General features: G+C 38.3%; 1 protein-coding gene across 4 annotated transcripts in view; it reads left to right on the forward strand.

Moving 5' to 3' along the window:
• The first annotated feature begins 7,500 nt into the window (after positions 1-7,500).
• The window catches only part of CNTN1 (contactin 1), a 347,447-nt gene continuing 338,887 nt past the window's right edge, over positions 7,501-16,060 (forward strand). For all 4 annotated transcript variants that reach the window (XM_055318909.1, XM_055318908.1, XM_055318911.1 and 1 more), the window contains exon 1: positions 7,501-7,643. The gene's annotated coding sequence lies outside the window, so the exon portion shown is untranslated. The remainder of the gene's footprint in view (positions 7,644-16,060) is intronic.

Raw genomic sequence — 16,060 nt, forward strand, 5'->3', positions numbered from 1 at the left:
TTAAGAATCAGCACAATTCTACATAAAATTAATATTGAGAGAAAGTGGAAGAGAAATACAGAGTAAGAGAATTTGGGGAAGGTGCTTTAGAGTTCTTACAGAATTAGAAAGAAACCCAGGAGAGAACTGAAAGGTGATAATGACCTATGAGGGCCACAGTGGAACATTTTCAGTTCTCTGGGTCTTGTATTATAAATAGAGGAAATACAGGGTCAGAGTAATTTTCTGTGAGGAAGGTTTGAACATACTTTTATAATAAGGGCAAGTCTAGAAAAATGGGTGTTGAAAATATAGGCAGTATTAACAATAATTGATGAAAAGGAGACAGGAGGAGAAGGGTTAAAAAAAACCACAATATATTTGGTTGTAGTAGAAACTCATCAGCTTTCATGGGAACATCCATGAAAATTCAAAGAAAATTTATAGTTACAAAAGCTTAGTAGGTTAAGTAATATCTAACAGGAATTTATCAATTTCTGGGTAGATTTCTTTCCAACTATTATGTCTTCTAGTTTTTTATATGTTATATAATGAGCATGAGTAATTTATTAAGTTGTGTTGAATTATTCAGGAAACAGTTTCTAGGGTGAAGATTTGTATGTAAATTTCCAACTTATTTGGGAAAATATCCATTGTAGACAGATTTTCCATTTTGCCCTAGAGCATAACTATAATAGCAGTTTTTAAATCCTTGTCTCCTAAGTATAATATCTGTGCTTACTCTTAAGTATGAATCTCATTTTGTTTTTGTTTTTCTTTTGAGAGGCAAGCAATAGTAGGGAGAGGAAGGTATAGTAATTTTAGATTATATCCTGGACATTGCAATGATACACCATAGAGATTATGGATTCTGTTGTGTGTTTTTGAAGAATATGAATATGTTTCATTTGTTTGTTTAGAAGGTGGTTAACTGGGAGGTACTCAAATTCCAAACTCTGTCTTCCCTGTGGCAGGCAGCAGTTGAAATCTCTGTTAAATTCTTGTACTAGTTCGCTATTGTTGCTGTAACAAATTATCACACAACAAAACAACTAAATGTGTCCGCTTACTTAAATCAACAAAATGTCTTAAAACAAAAAAATATTCTCTCACAATTCTTGACTCTGGAATGTACAAATCAGCATCACTGGGCCAAAATCAAGATGGCTCAGCATGGCCACCCTCCCTCAGTGGCTCTAGGAGAATCCATTTTTTGCTTCCTCCAGATTCTGGTGGCTGCAGAGATTCCTTGGCATATGGCTGCACCATTCTAATTTTCAAGGCCAGCATCCTCAAATCTCCCTCTGCTCTGTCTTCACATCACCATCTGCTCTGTATATAGTAAAATCTCTCTTGGCCTGCCTCTTATAAGGATGCATGTGATCACATTTAGGACCTAGTTGGATAATCCAAGATAATCTGATCTCAGATCTCAATTCCTTAATCACTTCTGCAGAGACTTTGCCATATAAAGGAACATTCACAGGTTCCAGAGAGTAAGAGTCCATTATGCATCCTATTCTAATTCTTTTAACTTTATCTGTACTGCTTGGAATCTGTCCTGTGTATTTATAGTTTATTTATTTTTTATTTTATTTTATTTTATTTTATTTTATTTTATATTTTATTTTTGTATTTATAGTTTAGGAGTCACTTTAAAATTTGTGTAGAGTTTATACTCTGGACTGACAATTCTTCCTGTCTGGATGTCTTCTTTCTGGGACATTCTTGTCTCAATTTTTTTTTTCATCATTATCTACAACTCTGTTTTCTGGTTCTTCAAGCCAGAAATATTCTCCCCCACCCCTAGATTTATTCATCCTGTTTGGAACCCATCAGACCTTTCCTCAGGACCAAAGTGGTATAAAATGGGAGACTCACCTTTTCCCATTTCATTGTTTTCGTGGATAGACACCTCTTCAGGCTCTGCCTTTTTTTGGTTATTATCCAATGCCCTCAAATAGGTTTTCTTCTTCTTCTTCTTCTTCTTCCTCCTCCTCCTTCCTCTCCTCCTCCTTCCTTCTCCTCCTCCTCCTCCTTCCTCCTCCTCCTTCCTCCTCCTCCTCCTTCTTTCTTTCTTCTTTTCTTTCTTTCTTCTTTCTTCTTCTTCTTCTTCTTCTTCTTCTTCTTCTTCTTCTTCTTCTTCATCTTCCTTCTTCTTCTTCTTCTTCTTCTTCTTCTTCTTCTTCTTCTTCTTCTTCTTCTCTTCTCTTCTTCTTTCTTCTTTTCCAGAGCTTACAGGAGGGTGGATGGTTCAATAATAACTACTTCTTTATTACTGGAAGCTGAACTCCCACATTCTTTTTAAGAGTACAAGGGGCATTTACCAAAAATGCTAATTTTGCATTATAAACAAAGCCTCAACATATTGCCAAGAGTTAAAATCTTCTTAGAGTATTTTCCTGAGAAAAGTAAAATTAAAATTTTGAAACAAAAAATAAGTAGAAAACTCCTAAATTACTATAAATTAAATAATGTACTTCTAAATTATGTTTGGATTGAAAAAGAAAAGCAGAGATTAGAAAATATTTAAATGGAATTATAATAAAGGTAACACATATTAAAACTTGTCAGATATAAAAAAGCGCTGCTTAGAGAAAATATTATAACCTTAAAGGCAATATTTAAAAAGATGAAATGCTAAAACATCAATGATATCATTTTCTACTTCAAGAATAGAGGAAAAGAACAAATCCAAACTAAGTAAGTAGAAGGAAATAATGGAGGTAAGGGCAGAAATCGATAAAATAGAAAACACACATTACAGAAAAATTAGAAAGTCAAATTGATATTTGAGATAATTAATAAAATTTCTAAATACTGGAAAACTAATAGGGGAAAAACCTCACAATTTATCAACATCTAAAATGATAATTGAATCACAAATACAGATCTAAAGGATATTAAATACACTCAAAAGGGGGTTTTATGAGCAACTTTATGGCAATAAATTTGAATTCTTTCCTCTGTACCTCTCCTTTTGCTTCTTTTGGTTGTTTTTTGGGGGTAGGATGTATATGTGGGTAGATGACCTTTTATAAAGATGCTAGTGCCATATTATTAACAAATAGTTTCATGTCATTTTGCCTCTCATTATATGTCATAGGAAACTGAGGATCATAGTTCTATCCCTAGCCTCTCAGCTATTTACTAGTTTAGAATAGAAGAAAGGTCTTCTAATGTCTCACCCTATGTCCAGTCCAGATGTGAAGGTATTCATCATTTCAAGGGTATACTTAGAAAATGAAATTTTCAGTGTTTATAGCGGTTGTTAGGAAAGAATGGAAAGGACATGTTAATTAAGGTTGACAATGGAGTTCACTATTAATAACTGACTCCCTACTCTCCGTGAATAACAGAGACCAAGCTCCAATTTAACAATTGAATTGAGTGTTGTCCTTCTCCATAAGTTTCATGAGTTGAAAAAAAAATTGGAGGACATATTGGCTAAGGAGTAACATACCTTTTTGTTACATCACACATTCATTCCTGTTATGCAAATTGGGATGTATTAAGGAGAAATAGTGGATTCTACTGTGAGACAATGGAATCTGCGAAGATATCCTTGCAATGTCAGTAATACCTGTGGATTTTCTATGAATCTGCCCTTTTGGTGCACAGCAGTCACTGACAAAACAAAAGGAATTCTAATCTTACTGTTAATCTACAAAAATATTGCAGGGGCCCTGGTGAGTAGGAAACTGCTGCTGTCGACTGTATTTACAGAATTTAGTATTTGGAAACTTATCTTCCCAGCCTCCTCCTCCAACCACATGGTAGGGTGTGTTTGTGTGCATCCCTTAGCAATCATTCCTTATCGGCTATGTAAAAGCTAGGTCAGTGGGCTGATGTGATCTTTGAGATGCTGCATCCTGGGTTTAGCATGACTCTCTTTATACTAGTGGGCAGAGTCTCTTGTCTTTCTGCTCTGTTTAGTTTAAATTTTTGATTGGAAAAGCCTCTTTTTTTCCCCTCTTTGCTACAACAGGCTATGCTAGCAACTGTTCTGGGAAGCTTCGTTGTGAGGAACTGGTGGGTGGAGCAGAGGAGAAAGAAAAGAAATATATACTGTGGAAAGCGGTACTGCTGCTGCAGTTTCCTTTCCTCTCACCAAGATTTAATCACTGGTTGGAGGAAATTGGAATGTTTCAAGAAAGAGGGCCAATGCAGGCTGGAAGAAGGAGGGGATGGGTGGCAGGAGAATTCAATAATAGGGCCAAAAGAAGTTTAGCAATGTAATAGCCAATAAATTGTGCTGTAGAACCCTGTGAGTTATTAGGGAATCAGAGCCAGCCAGAGAACCAGGCAAAATTTTCCTACTGTTTCTTTTAGAGATTTGCAAATGGGTTCCATGCCAGGCTGTCAAATAGAGAGGATTCAGACGAATGTTTCTAGAGTTCTCTCTTTCTTACTTTAGGGACAGTATGTTCCAGAGGCAATCTGCCTAGCTAGTCACCCATTTCCATTAGCTTTCTTTATACCTGAACACCGGCCCCAATTACTCTGATCCCAGTCTTATGAGGCAGACCTCCAACTTACAAGCAAACTTAGTCTCAGCAACTGATTATGTCCTGCCTAATTTCCAGTTAAAGTGGCATGCTTCTGTATATTTTTATAGATGCTGAGACATGAGTACGCTGCTGGATCAGTCTTGATAATTTCAAAAGGCGAGGTAGTTCAGGGAGGAAAAAGGGCAAGAACTCTGCTGGAAGAGATACCAAAGTTATTGTTCATTGTGATGAAAAAAAATAATGAAAGAGGAGCCCTAAGATCTGGGTTCTAGACTCATCTTTGCTTCTAAGTAGGTACAGGATCCTGAAAAAATTATGATAATTGATTCCTCCACAAAACAATGGGGGAAACTGATAATTTCTAAAGTTCTTTAAATTCTCACATTTTATAAACCATGTATTCACTTGTAAATACTGAATGTCTCAGGACATGGGTGGTTCAGAGGTTGAGTGTCTGACTTCAGCTCAGAGCATGGTGCTGGGGTCCTGGGATTGAGTCCCACATTGGGCTCCCTAGGGGGAACCTGCTTCTCCCTCTGCCTGTGTCTCTGCCTCTCTCTCTGTGTCTCTTATGAATAAATAAAATCTTTAAAAAATAAAAATAAATGCTTAATGTCTCTTATACACCAAACATAATATACATAACTATTTTTTAATTACCATTACTTTCAAAGGAATACATTTCCTTGGCTACTTAAATTTCCTCAATTGTGAAAGGGAGCTAATAATGACTCTTCTGCTTACTTAAGAAAAAAGGGAGGATTTTTAACTGGAAGTGATTTGAAAAATGTAAAATGTACTCTAGCAGATACTTTTCTTATATTCATATATATAAGAATATGTGTATTCCAGGAACATACATGCCGGTTTTACTCTCTGAGATAATAACCAATAACCTGGAGATAGTCTGTTCTATCTGAAAATATATGAGGTGCCTGATGCCCAGAAAGAAATTATAATTATCTTAATATTGTTCCCAATTTTTGTATATCTATGTGTGCACACAAACATACTCACACGTGCAGAGCTGTAATTATATCAGTGAGTATGCAAAGTAACATCGTCTGTTTGAAAAATAAGTATGCTCCATGACAGCTTGCCTGCCTTATTCATCACTATATTTATAATAGCAATATTTGTTGAAGAAGGAATGAATTAAGGAATGAAAGAATGAGGATAGCGGAGGTTTCTTTAGTATTCTTTTCACTTTCAATTTCAACTTTTGTGCTAACCTCAATGTTCAGCTCCTTTTCCTTGATACTTCACCTTCCCCTCACTACTTAAATCTCAGGGAGGGCCTGCTAGAGTTCATTGTTACTCAAATAATTTAGGTTTAGGAATCAAACAATGTTAGCATTGAAAATGCTTATTCTTTACTATAATATTTTACTATATTCATTGTTTCCTGATCCCTCTTTGACGTCTTGTATGTATTATTCTTATTTAGTTTCCTAGCACCTAACACAGGGTGTGGCACAGAATAAGTACTCAGTAAATGCACTACGTAATGCATGATTTTTCCAATTCAATGGGACAGGCGGTGTGGAGTAGAGATGCAAGACCAAGGGACATATTATGTAGAAACATGACTGATTGGTTTTGAAACTTGCCATTACATTTTTAGTTATTCCCATTCAGTGGTAGGTGCATTCCCAGCATCAAAGCCGTACCTATTGTTCCCTATAAATTATCTTTAGGTTCTCTTCTCACTTCCAAATACACTAATCTAAATCATCCAGTTTTATAAAGAGAACATTTTATGAGGAGTCTGGTCTAATAAACAACCACAAGCACTAAGTTAAGGGCCTACACTTATTTAGTATTTAATAACAACACCAACTTCTCCAGCAGTTGTCCAGTGAGCCATGTCATGTTCAGCCCCGGTTAAGAAACTATTTATTTTAGGTGGATGAAGAACTTGGCTATCTGCAGAAAGGAGGAAGCCTGCAAGTGAGAAGACTGTTTCCTTATATGGCACTAAAATAAGATACTTCCCTTCCTCCAATCTGACTGATAATCTTTCAATCATTTCCCCCCACTTAAGAAGTGCCTTGAATTCCACAGCTTCCTGATTCCACCTGGACAAATGGCCGGGATGAAAGATGGGAACAAAGTTGTTTTACCCTTGGCTCTCTTCACCTACAAGGTAGGCTTGGGATCACCTAGGTTTGTGTTGGCTTATACATCCTCTGCAGCCTCAGGGTTTGAGCACAAAGGGAATGAGGGACTAAAATTAGTAGAAAAGAAACAGGTTGATTATCAGTCTGGTGGTGATTATTTTAAGACCACCAAATGGGCTACCAAGGCAAGTCCCTTATGCAGTTTGCCCTTAACTTTCCTTCCTTTGCTCTTTCTGGTTGTTATTGCAAAGCTTTCCCATTTAAAACAGCTTCTACCAGGGGATATTTCGGAGTCTCTCTGCTGTACAGAACAATCAGTAGTGCAACCTTTCCTCTCCAGGAAAAACTGCCATGTTACATTGAGGCAAAAAAAAAAAAAAAAAAAAAAAAAAAAAAAAAAAAAAAGGAAATTTGAAACAAATAAACAAACCCCTCATGTCTTTGTATTTCTTGTGATTTTTTTTTTTTTGACTTAAGTACATGCATTTCTGTATTTTGCTCCATTCTTAACTGAAGTTCGTGCTTCTCTATCAAGGCACTGCTCCTGGTATTTTCTCCTGTAAAATCTCTGGACAGGGCTGGGTGTCTGGTTATGCCTGGCCCTTCCTTCTCTCTTGGCGGGGGAAGAGGGGGTCTCAGATGACAAGTCATCAAGCCAGTTTCCCCTCCTCTTCGGGGTTCTTGATCCGGTGGCAGCAGGGTTTGGTTCCAGGGGCTGCAGAGACCCTTCGCAGTTGGGTTTCGCAGCTGCCTGGGTCCGCAGCGAGCCCTGGTCTGGGGTGAGAGTGGCACCCCGCCTATCCAATGAGAGACGCGGGTTTCTCTCCCGTGCCCGCCCCGCTTTCCCCGCGGCCCCAATGACCGCTCTAAAAGGGCCGGCTTCGGCTGTCAAGTAGCTGGGCTGGGCTCCGCCGAGGCTGGGAGGGACGCGGGGTGCGGAGATGCGCTCCCAGGTGTTTGCAGCGCAAGTGGGAAACCTGTAGGTGATGGTCCAGCTGTGCCGCGCCGACCCGAGCAGGAGCAGAGAACACAGGTAGGAGGCAGGACTTTTCCTTCTTTGCAGATAGGAGGGGAAAAAAAAAATGCATGCGTATTTTCCTGCTGCCGCTGCCTGCCTTCCCCTTCTTCCCCTTCCCCCAGCCCTGCCCCGCCCTCGGCACCCCCAAATCTGATGTGGTCGCCGCAGCTCTCGCCGTGAAGTACGGCTGGAAGGACTGGGATGGGGGCTGTCTGGGTGCTGGGATGGGGGTGCCGGAGCCCCGGGGTCGGGCGGGGCGGGGCAGCAGCGCCCCAGGCGAGGGCACCGCGGAGCCTCCATCTGTGTCTCGTCAACTTTCCTCCCCGAGGCTCCGGCTGCCGCGGCCGGTGACGCGCCCAAGGAATGCCCGGCCGCAGGGGAGGGTTTGGGGGCGCAGCCCGGTCTGCAGCCGGGAGCCCGCGAGGAGCTTCCTCCGCTCCGCACCTGCTGGTTCTCCCTGTCCTGCCTTGCGTCTAGACCCGCAGGCACATCCCTGCAAGGACGGGGGATGACTGCGCGGAGGGGAGCGAGGCACTTGTTCAGTTCCCAGGCTCCTCCGTTAAGGACTGGCTCCCTCCAGGAGCGGGGGGTGGGGAGGAAATCCCGCACCTCTAAGGGCATTTACCGGTTAATGATGTCTCATTGAGAAGACCTGGCCCTTCTCCCAGGATCTGCTGCAGACCCAGGTTGGGAGAGGCCGGGCAGGCTTCTCCTCCCTCTCCTCTCCTCTCCTCTCCTCTCCTCTCCTCTCCTCTCCTCTCCTCTCCTCTCCTCTCCTCTCCTCTCCTCTCCTCTCCTCTCCTCTCCTCTCCTCTCCTCTCCTCCTCTCCTCTCCTCTCCTCTCCTCTCCTCTCCTCTCCTCTCACTCCTCTGCTCTCCTCTCCTCTCCTCTCCTCCTAGCCTGGTGCTGCCTATGGGAAAGAAACCACCTTTTCGCCTAGTTTCTAAAAAAAAAAAAAAAAAAAAAAAAAAAAAAAAAAAAAAAAAAAAAAAAAAAAAAATGGGTTTATCCTCGGGGATTCCCAGAGTCAAGTAATTGTGCCCGGATGGGCTCCCCGCGGCTGCTGCGAGGCAGCCTCCCCGGGTGACCGCATCTGGGTGCATCTGGGTAGTAGGTGTTGGCCCAATGCCGGTTCCTGCAGGAGTCAGATTGCTGGAAGCAGTAGGCAGAAGAATTGCAGAGAAATTAGAGGCTGCATCACTCAGGGGAACCAACCGATGACATCCTGCTATGATTACTGAAAAATTGGGGTGATGAGGAAAAAGGAGAGGGGAAAGCTGCAACCTTTTCTCATTTATCCATGCCCAATCCAGCATGGGCATTTGTATGTCTGCTCGTGTGTGCACATCTCCAAGGTGGAGCTATATATAGCTCTTGCACACCCAGCCCTGTTTGCCTGCTGCTGAGCAGGCTGCCTGGGCCTTCTGAAGCAATCTGGAAGCACTGAGTGGGAGGGGCAAAAAGGAATCAAATTCTCCATTGGGGGAAAAGCCGGAGAAGATGTGTTCAGACTGAGGAAACCTGCAAGGAATAATGTCTCTGTAACGCACATGAATGTCAGTATTTCCAGATATTATTTTAAAGACATTCTTAGAGTGCTATTTGATCTTCATCCATTTCCCTGGTTTTTTCAGCTTTACAGTGTACACATGAACCTTACCAGCCTGAAACGAATGTAGCACACATATCAAATAAACACATATATCTGGGGTATTTTATTAAACTCATCAGAGCATAATGGTTTGCATATGCCCTACCTTCACTGTTGGGTTGTAAATTTATTTGGATGGTAACTTACAGCTAGTGCATTTGGGGAGCTGGGGGGGAAAGATCCACCCACCTTGCAAGATATAAAACTGAGGGGCCTTTAGAACCTTTGAAGATAGCTTTAATCTATTTCTTGGTACAAATTTTATTTGTAGACCCGATATTTAAATGTGTGCTGCTTTTTCACATCATGTCTATTTGCATTACATGTCTTTTATAGATGTATATGCATTTATTTTCCCCATTGCCTGAAAGTTATTTAATCCGGATGGTAACTTTTTCATTTTCTTTGATGAGAAAACTAAGATTTAGAGGATGCAAGAAATTTGTCTAAAGCCTTCTAAAATTCCACTATTTCAACCCTAATATTTCAGCAACCTACTATGGATTATATTGCATTGCAGTGTCCCCTTGAATAGAATACTTCAACTTCCTGTGATTTTTGGTATTGATAACAAAATTTGGTCAGTGTTACACCAGTAACAATACAGGCCAAGGTTATTTGGTATTTGGACGCTCAGTCTTATTTTATTTATTTATTTATTTAACCCTTATATGCATGTCTGATTTGTCTTCTAATTAGGCAAGGAAGCACTTCGCAGAAAAAGACTATGACCTTTATTTTTGTATACTCCACCACACTGAACACAGTTCTAGGTAGGCTTGAAGATTCTTATTGAGGATGTCTCATCATAAGGAATCATTTGGAGCAATGATTGAAGGATAATAAGTTTATTAATAGAATAAATGTGTTGGGAACTACATTTGGAAACTTCCTTTGGATTTATCCTTTCCATGAGGAGGAATGGCTGACAAGAGGCATTTCTGTAGCTTTCCACAGAATGGTTCAATTTTCCAATAGGAGTTATGGCTCTGTACAGGTTATTCTATACAGTGTCTCTTATCTGTGCCCCTTGAGACTGACTAGAGAGCAAGTTGAAAGATAGACCATTTATATTTTTCTATACAAAACATGCTATGTTATATTGCTATTAAAAAAGAAAACAACAGTGTCTATCCATTTCCCATCACCATCTATTTCTGTATATAAATTGTCCATGGTTGGGATCCCTGGGTGGCGCAGTGGTTTGGCGCCTGCCTTTGGCCCAGGGCGCGGTCCTGGAGACCCGGGATTGAATCCCACGTCGGGCTCCTGGTGCATGGAGCCTGCTTCTCCCTCTGCCTGTGTCTCTGCCTCTCTCTCTCTATCTGTGTGTGACTATCATAAATAAAATAAATAAATAAATAAATAAATAAATAAATAAGTAAAAATAAATTGTCCATGGTTTACATCATAAAAAGGAACGCATTCTAAGTCATCAGTAAGTTTTTTAAATTCAATGCTTGTTTTTTTTTTGCTGTATTATTCATTTTTCTTCCCCTTTAAACTACCATTTTTTCATACTTTCCATCTCCTCCTGGAGATTTTACCTTTTTTTTTTAAGATTATATTTAGTGTTCATGAGAGATACAGAGAGAGGCAGAGACATAGGCAGAGGGAGAAGCAGGCTCCCATGGTGAGCCCACTATGGGACTCGTTCCCAGGACCCAAGGATCCCAACCTGAGCCAAAGGCAGATGCTCAACCACTGAGCCACCCAGGGGTCCCAGATTTTACTTCTGATACCACAATGATCTAATCTTATAATTTTTCTCTTACTTTTTCTAGACTTCTGTTCTTGGTCTCCCTCTTATCTCCTCTTCCTGCTTTAGGTTTTCAAGTGAATTCCCCAAATTGATGCAATTTATCTTATGGGAAACACAATTCTTCTGCATTTCTTTCTTAATCTCTTCTCCATTAGCCATTCCAAATTATTAACCTAACAGCAAAGAGCACAGGCTTTGGAAAGAAGCCTACTTGCGTTAATATCTATATGTTATTATGCAGATAAGTGAATGTCAGTAAGTCAACTGGGGATTATAATAGCACTTACCTCAGAGTTTTTTGTGGGTTTTTTAATTAAATAAAATAATCCATGTAACACATGGTTGTATTCATTACTCATAAATAATTGCTATTCGTAGTAAGTCATAATTTTTTTTGTTTCTTTTCCCCGTTAATATTCATCACCCTTAAACTGGCTCTTAGCAAAGGATACCTCAGTTTTCCAGGCTTCTGATTTGTGATTAGTTTTCTTTTTTTTTTTTTCAGATTTCCTTCCTCTATCTCCAAGTGCCCACCATCATCTATTCAGTAATTAATTTGTCCATTTTAATTCTGATCTCTAATTTGTATCATATGTTTTCCCCAATACCAGTGTATATGTTCTTGCATGCCTTAGATTAGTACAGTAGGCAATTAATTTATCAACTCTCCCAATGTATGTCTTTCTGCTTAATCTAAGATGCCACATATTACTGACATAATATATTTTTAATTTTCATTATTGATTATACTCTTGCAACTTTCATTGTGATTTACTTCATATCATCATATCCATGCTGCTAACTTTGGAGCAGGAACACTTGGGTTCAAATTCTGAGAATAGCACTGACTAGTTGCGGGACTTTGGAAACATAGCAGGAGGAAGATGGGTCACTATTTCATTATGATTGTATGAATGACCTATTATGTAAAATAGCACTTAAAAGTATACTCATATAATATTACATTAAAACAACATTTTTATAATTATGAGAAAATACAGGATCTTTCAAGAAGAATTCAAAGTGAAAGAAAATTATACCATGCAGAGAGATCCATGCTCAACCTCCCAATTTTATTTCTATAAATATACATAGGTATTTTAAATGTGCAAATTTGGAATTAGAGTGAATATTCATTTTTATATTTAGCTTCTCCACCTTAACATCATACCATAACATTAGTTTATTTTATTTAATATTCTTACTAACCATGTTTTTTTATGGCTGTCATCTATTCTCTTATGTAGTTAGAATCTTAAGATTGTTTCCTGTTTTTCACATTCATGGAAATGAGCATAATTATTCATTAATTTTTGCATTTTTGACCATTTCCTTATAATAACTTCATAGATGTTACTGGATCAGATTTTTAAATATTTCAGACTCTTAATGCTTGTTGCCAAATTGCTCTAGCAAAAAGTTTATGCACAAATTGATACTCAGTATAAACCAGTTGGGCAGTAATCTGATTAACATTTGGAATTGTGGTTTTAAAAATTGTGACTGACATTTTGATAGTAGAAATTGTGTATCTGGTTATTTTGAATTGTGTTTCTATGATTTTGAATGATTTGGGGTGATTTTGAGAAATGTTGTCATGTTTATTGGCTCTTTGTATTTCTTAATTTGTGGATTTCATTTGACTTTTGAGTTATGGTTTCTAACTCAATAGAAAAATCCATTTGTATACTGTGAAAATTTTCTTTACCTTTCTTTTTGTCTTCGATCTTTTATGTTTTTGGACATACAGAAATTTGTAGCCTTACTATAGTTTAACATATAAGTCTATTTGTAGTAGTATTTTTCATTGCTTTAATACTCAGAAAACTTTCTTCTACCTGACAAAGAATTGAACATAAAAATACAAATTTGAGGGCTCTGTTGCTGAACTTCTTTTATTCTTTGAAGTGGGATTTGGCTTATGTATATTGTGTATATATCACTGTGTGAAATGGCTCCTGGGGACATATAAAATACCCTCTCAGTCTATTAAGATCCCATTATTATTTATGTGGCTTTCCCAAGAAGTGAATAGTATCTTAATTCTTTCTGAGCTACTATCGTCCATTTCAAAAATGCCACAGGGCAAAACGTACTATGGAAGATATTAATGACCAGGTTACTCAACCAGAGCAAGGCACATTGTTTGCACAATTATCTGAGTGACTCAGGCACTAAATCTGCTTTTACTGGGATTATCCAGATGGTCCTTAATTCACTGGATAATTGTTCACCCTTGTACTTGATTTTGTTGATGTATACCAGAATGTGTCATTGCTTTTCCTACACAGTTTTATTTGTTACTAGTCTCTTATACTGAGGGTTAGCCACATTCATTTCTTTTATGAGTGGCAGTTCCCTTGGTCCTTGAAGAACACACGTGTTAGAGTTATGCAGAACTTTACAGGAAACCCAGTTTGGCCAATTAACAAACTGTGTGATGTTTGGCAAATTACTTAATCTCTTTAAGTCTTTGTTTCCCATGTAGGAAATGAGGATATTCAGAGTTAAGAGTACTTATATCAGTCTCCCTCTCTTATCGTCTTCTTCTCAAGCCCATTCTCCACACCATAATCAAAGTTCTCTCTCTAAAACCAATTTCATCTAGTGTCTTCTCTACTAAAAATAAGATGCCCAGAGTCCTTTGCATTTCGCCTAAAGTTCTGTATTAAATGGTCCATGATTGGGATGCCTGGGTGGCTCAGCTGTTGAGCATCTGCCTTTGGCTCAAGGTGTGATCCTGTGGTCTGGGATGGAGTTCTGTATCTGGCTCCCCACAGGAAGCCTACTTCTCCCTCTGCCTGTGTCTCTGCCTCTCTCTGTGTCTCTCATGAATAAATAAATAAAATCTTAAAAAAAATGGTTCATGATTAATTCTCTAAATTCACTTTTTTATTTTTATAGACTCTTCCATTTCCGGTTTCCCACAATGCCAATAACACAGAACTATTTGCATTTCTCCTAATGCATCGTATTTTCTCTCTTTTCCCCCCAAACTTCACTCTGAGTCCATACTCTTCTCTGCTGTAAAGACCTTCCTCTTTCCTATAATGTAACTGAGACTGCCTAATGTCATCAAGGCTCAGGTTAGTTGCCACATTCTCTAGGAGGATTTCCCTGAACGTGGCTGAGTTTGGAGTCCTTATTTAGTGCTTCCATAATAATCCATAGACACCCCAACCATAGCACTTACTATGCTAAATTGTAACTGATTGTTTACTTGTCTGTTACCCCACCATAAGCCACTGAGGATAGAAACCTCTTTCCTCTTAGTGTCCAATGAAGGCTCTGACTTAAAGCTGATACTTAATAAATATTTTTGGAACAAATGAATAAAGGAAAGTTAAGATTAAACTTGTTTTTAAGATTTTAAGGAATAGAGGTACCTGGGTGGCTCAGTGGTTGAGCATCTACCTTTGGCTCAGGGCATAATCCCAGGGTCCTGGGATCGAGTCCTGAATCAGGCTCCCCGCAAGGAGCCTGTTTCTTCCTCTGCCTATGTCTCTGCCTCTCTGTGCCTCTCATGAATAAATAAATAAAATCTTAAAAAATATTTCAAAGAATAAAGGATTTATATCTCTATCTTGGAAACAAGCAAATAAAAACTAGAATCTATGTCAATCTTCACATTTTTTTAAAGAATTAACTTCATGGTTCTGTTGAGTTATATGAGATGCCTAAAAGAGAGTCCTTTAATAAGCAATTTTAAATGAAAATTCATGCCTAAGACATTGAATAATTCCCGAGTGCTAGGCTGTTAGGTCACTCTCCTTTAAATAATTCTACATTTTAGAAAGAATAAGACATGCATAGTTACATGCACCATATATGTCTATAATTTAGCTGTGTTGGAACTAATATCGACAAAATTAACTCCCTTTTTCTACATTTAATAAGAGATCTTCCATTGGTGTGATCTCTAGAAGTTTACAAACATGGTCACATGCATAGGGGCATTTGATTCTTTGCAACAATTCTAAAAGTTAGATAGAAAGGCATGATTATCCACACAGATAAGGAAAGAAGCTCAGAAAAATAAGTAGTTTGCCTAAAAGCATATTAGTTAGTGGCAAATTTGGACAAGAAGTAAAGTAATATTACTTACCGTTGCATGTTTTAGGTATTATCCTTAGCCAAAACATCTCACTGAGAGTTATCAGCCACCATTCTGTCCAGGTCAAGGACATTGGTCTTGATAATCTTCTGAGATTCCTGAACAATCCAGTAAAAAATTCACTGCACTAATATCCATATATGGTTTTTACTTTGGTTTTTAATCATCTGAGATGAAACCCACTATTTTGATTATTTGCACAACATATGTGTACGTATGTGTGTATGGGTACATATTACACTTACAACTTTTTTTTACTTCGGGTGTATTTCTTTTTGTTTCTGCCAAAAAGTACATTGCTCCTTCATTCATGTTTTCTTTACTAGAATTATTAAAATACCTTTCCAAGATATTCTTAATTAAGAAGACAATATTCACCTTTCCAGCTTGGTTTAATATAAATTCTGTATAGTCTTAGGGAATCTGATGAGTGAAATATGTTTTATAGAAATAATGTTGAAAAAGACATTTATGAAAAATAGATGGATACTAACATAGAGCATCTATAGGCTAACATCTAGCCTAGTTTGAAAATCAAAAATACTGAGCTATAAGACTGATTTTCTGTTTGACTTTGTAAACAATGTGTTATCTAAAATCTCACTTCAGTTATTGACAACAACCATTTATTGGGCATTCATTCACTCTGTGTTGGGTATTGTTTTAAATGTGTTCAATGTGATATCTCATAACTTAAGCAAATATAGTAAGTGGATTTTGCTTATAATTTTTTACTATTTTACAAGAGAGAAAAATTAGATATTAAAAAAACTAATGATTATAGAAGCTAGAATTTACATCCAGATTATCTAACTCCTAAGCTCTAAATTATTAGGATTAATGCCTTTCCATGACATCTGGTTTTAGTGTTCTGTGAGTCACATTCTAAATTCTGTCTATGTTA

Source organism: Nyctereutes procyonoides, unplaced genomic scaffold, assembly GCF_905146905.1.
Source record: "Nyctereutes procyonoides isolate TBG_1078 unplaced genomic scaffold, NYPRO_anot_genome, whole genome shotgun sequence".
In the NCBI taxonomy this organism is placed as follows: domain Eukaryota; kingdom Metazoa; phylum Chordata; class Mammalia; order Carnivora; family Canidae; genus Nyctereutes; species Nyctereutes procyonoides.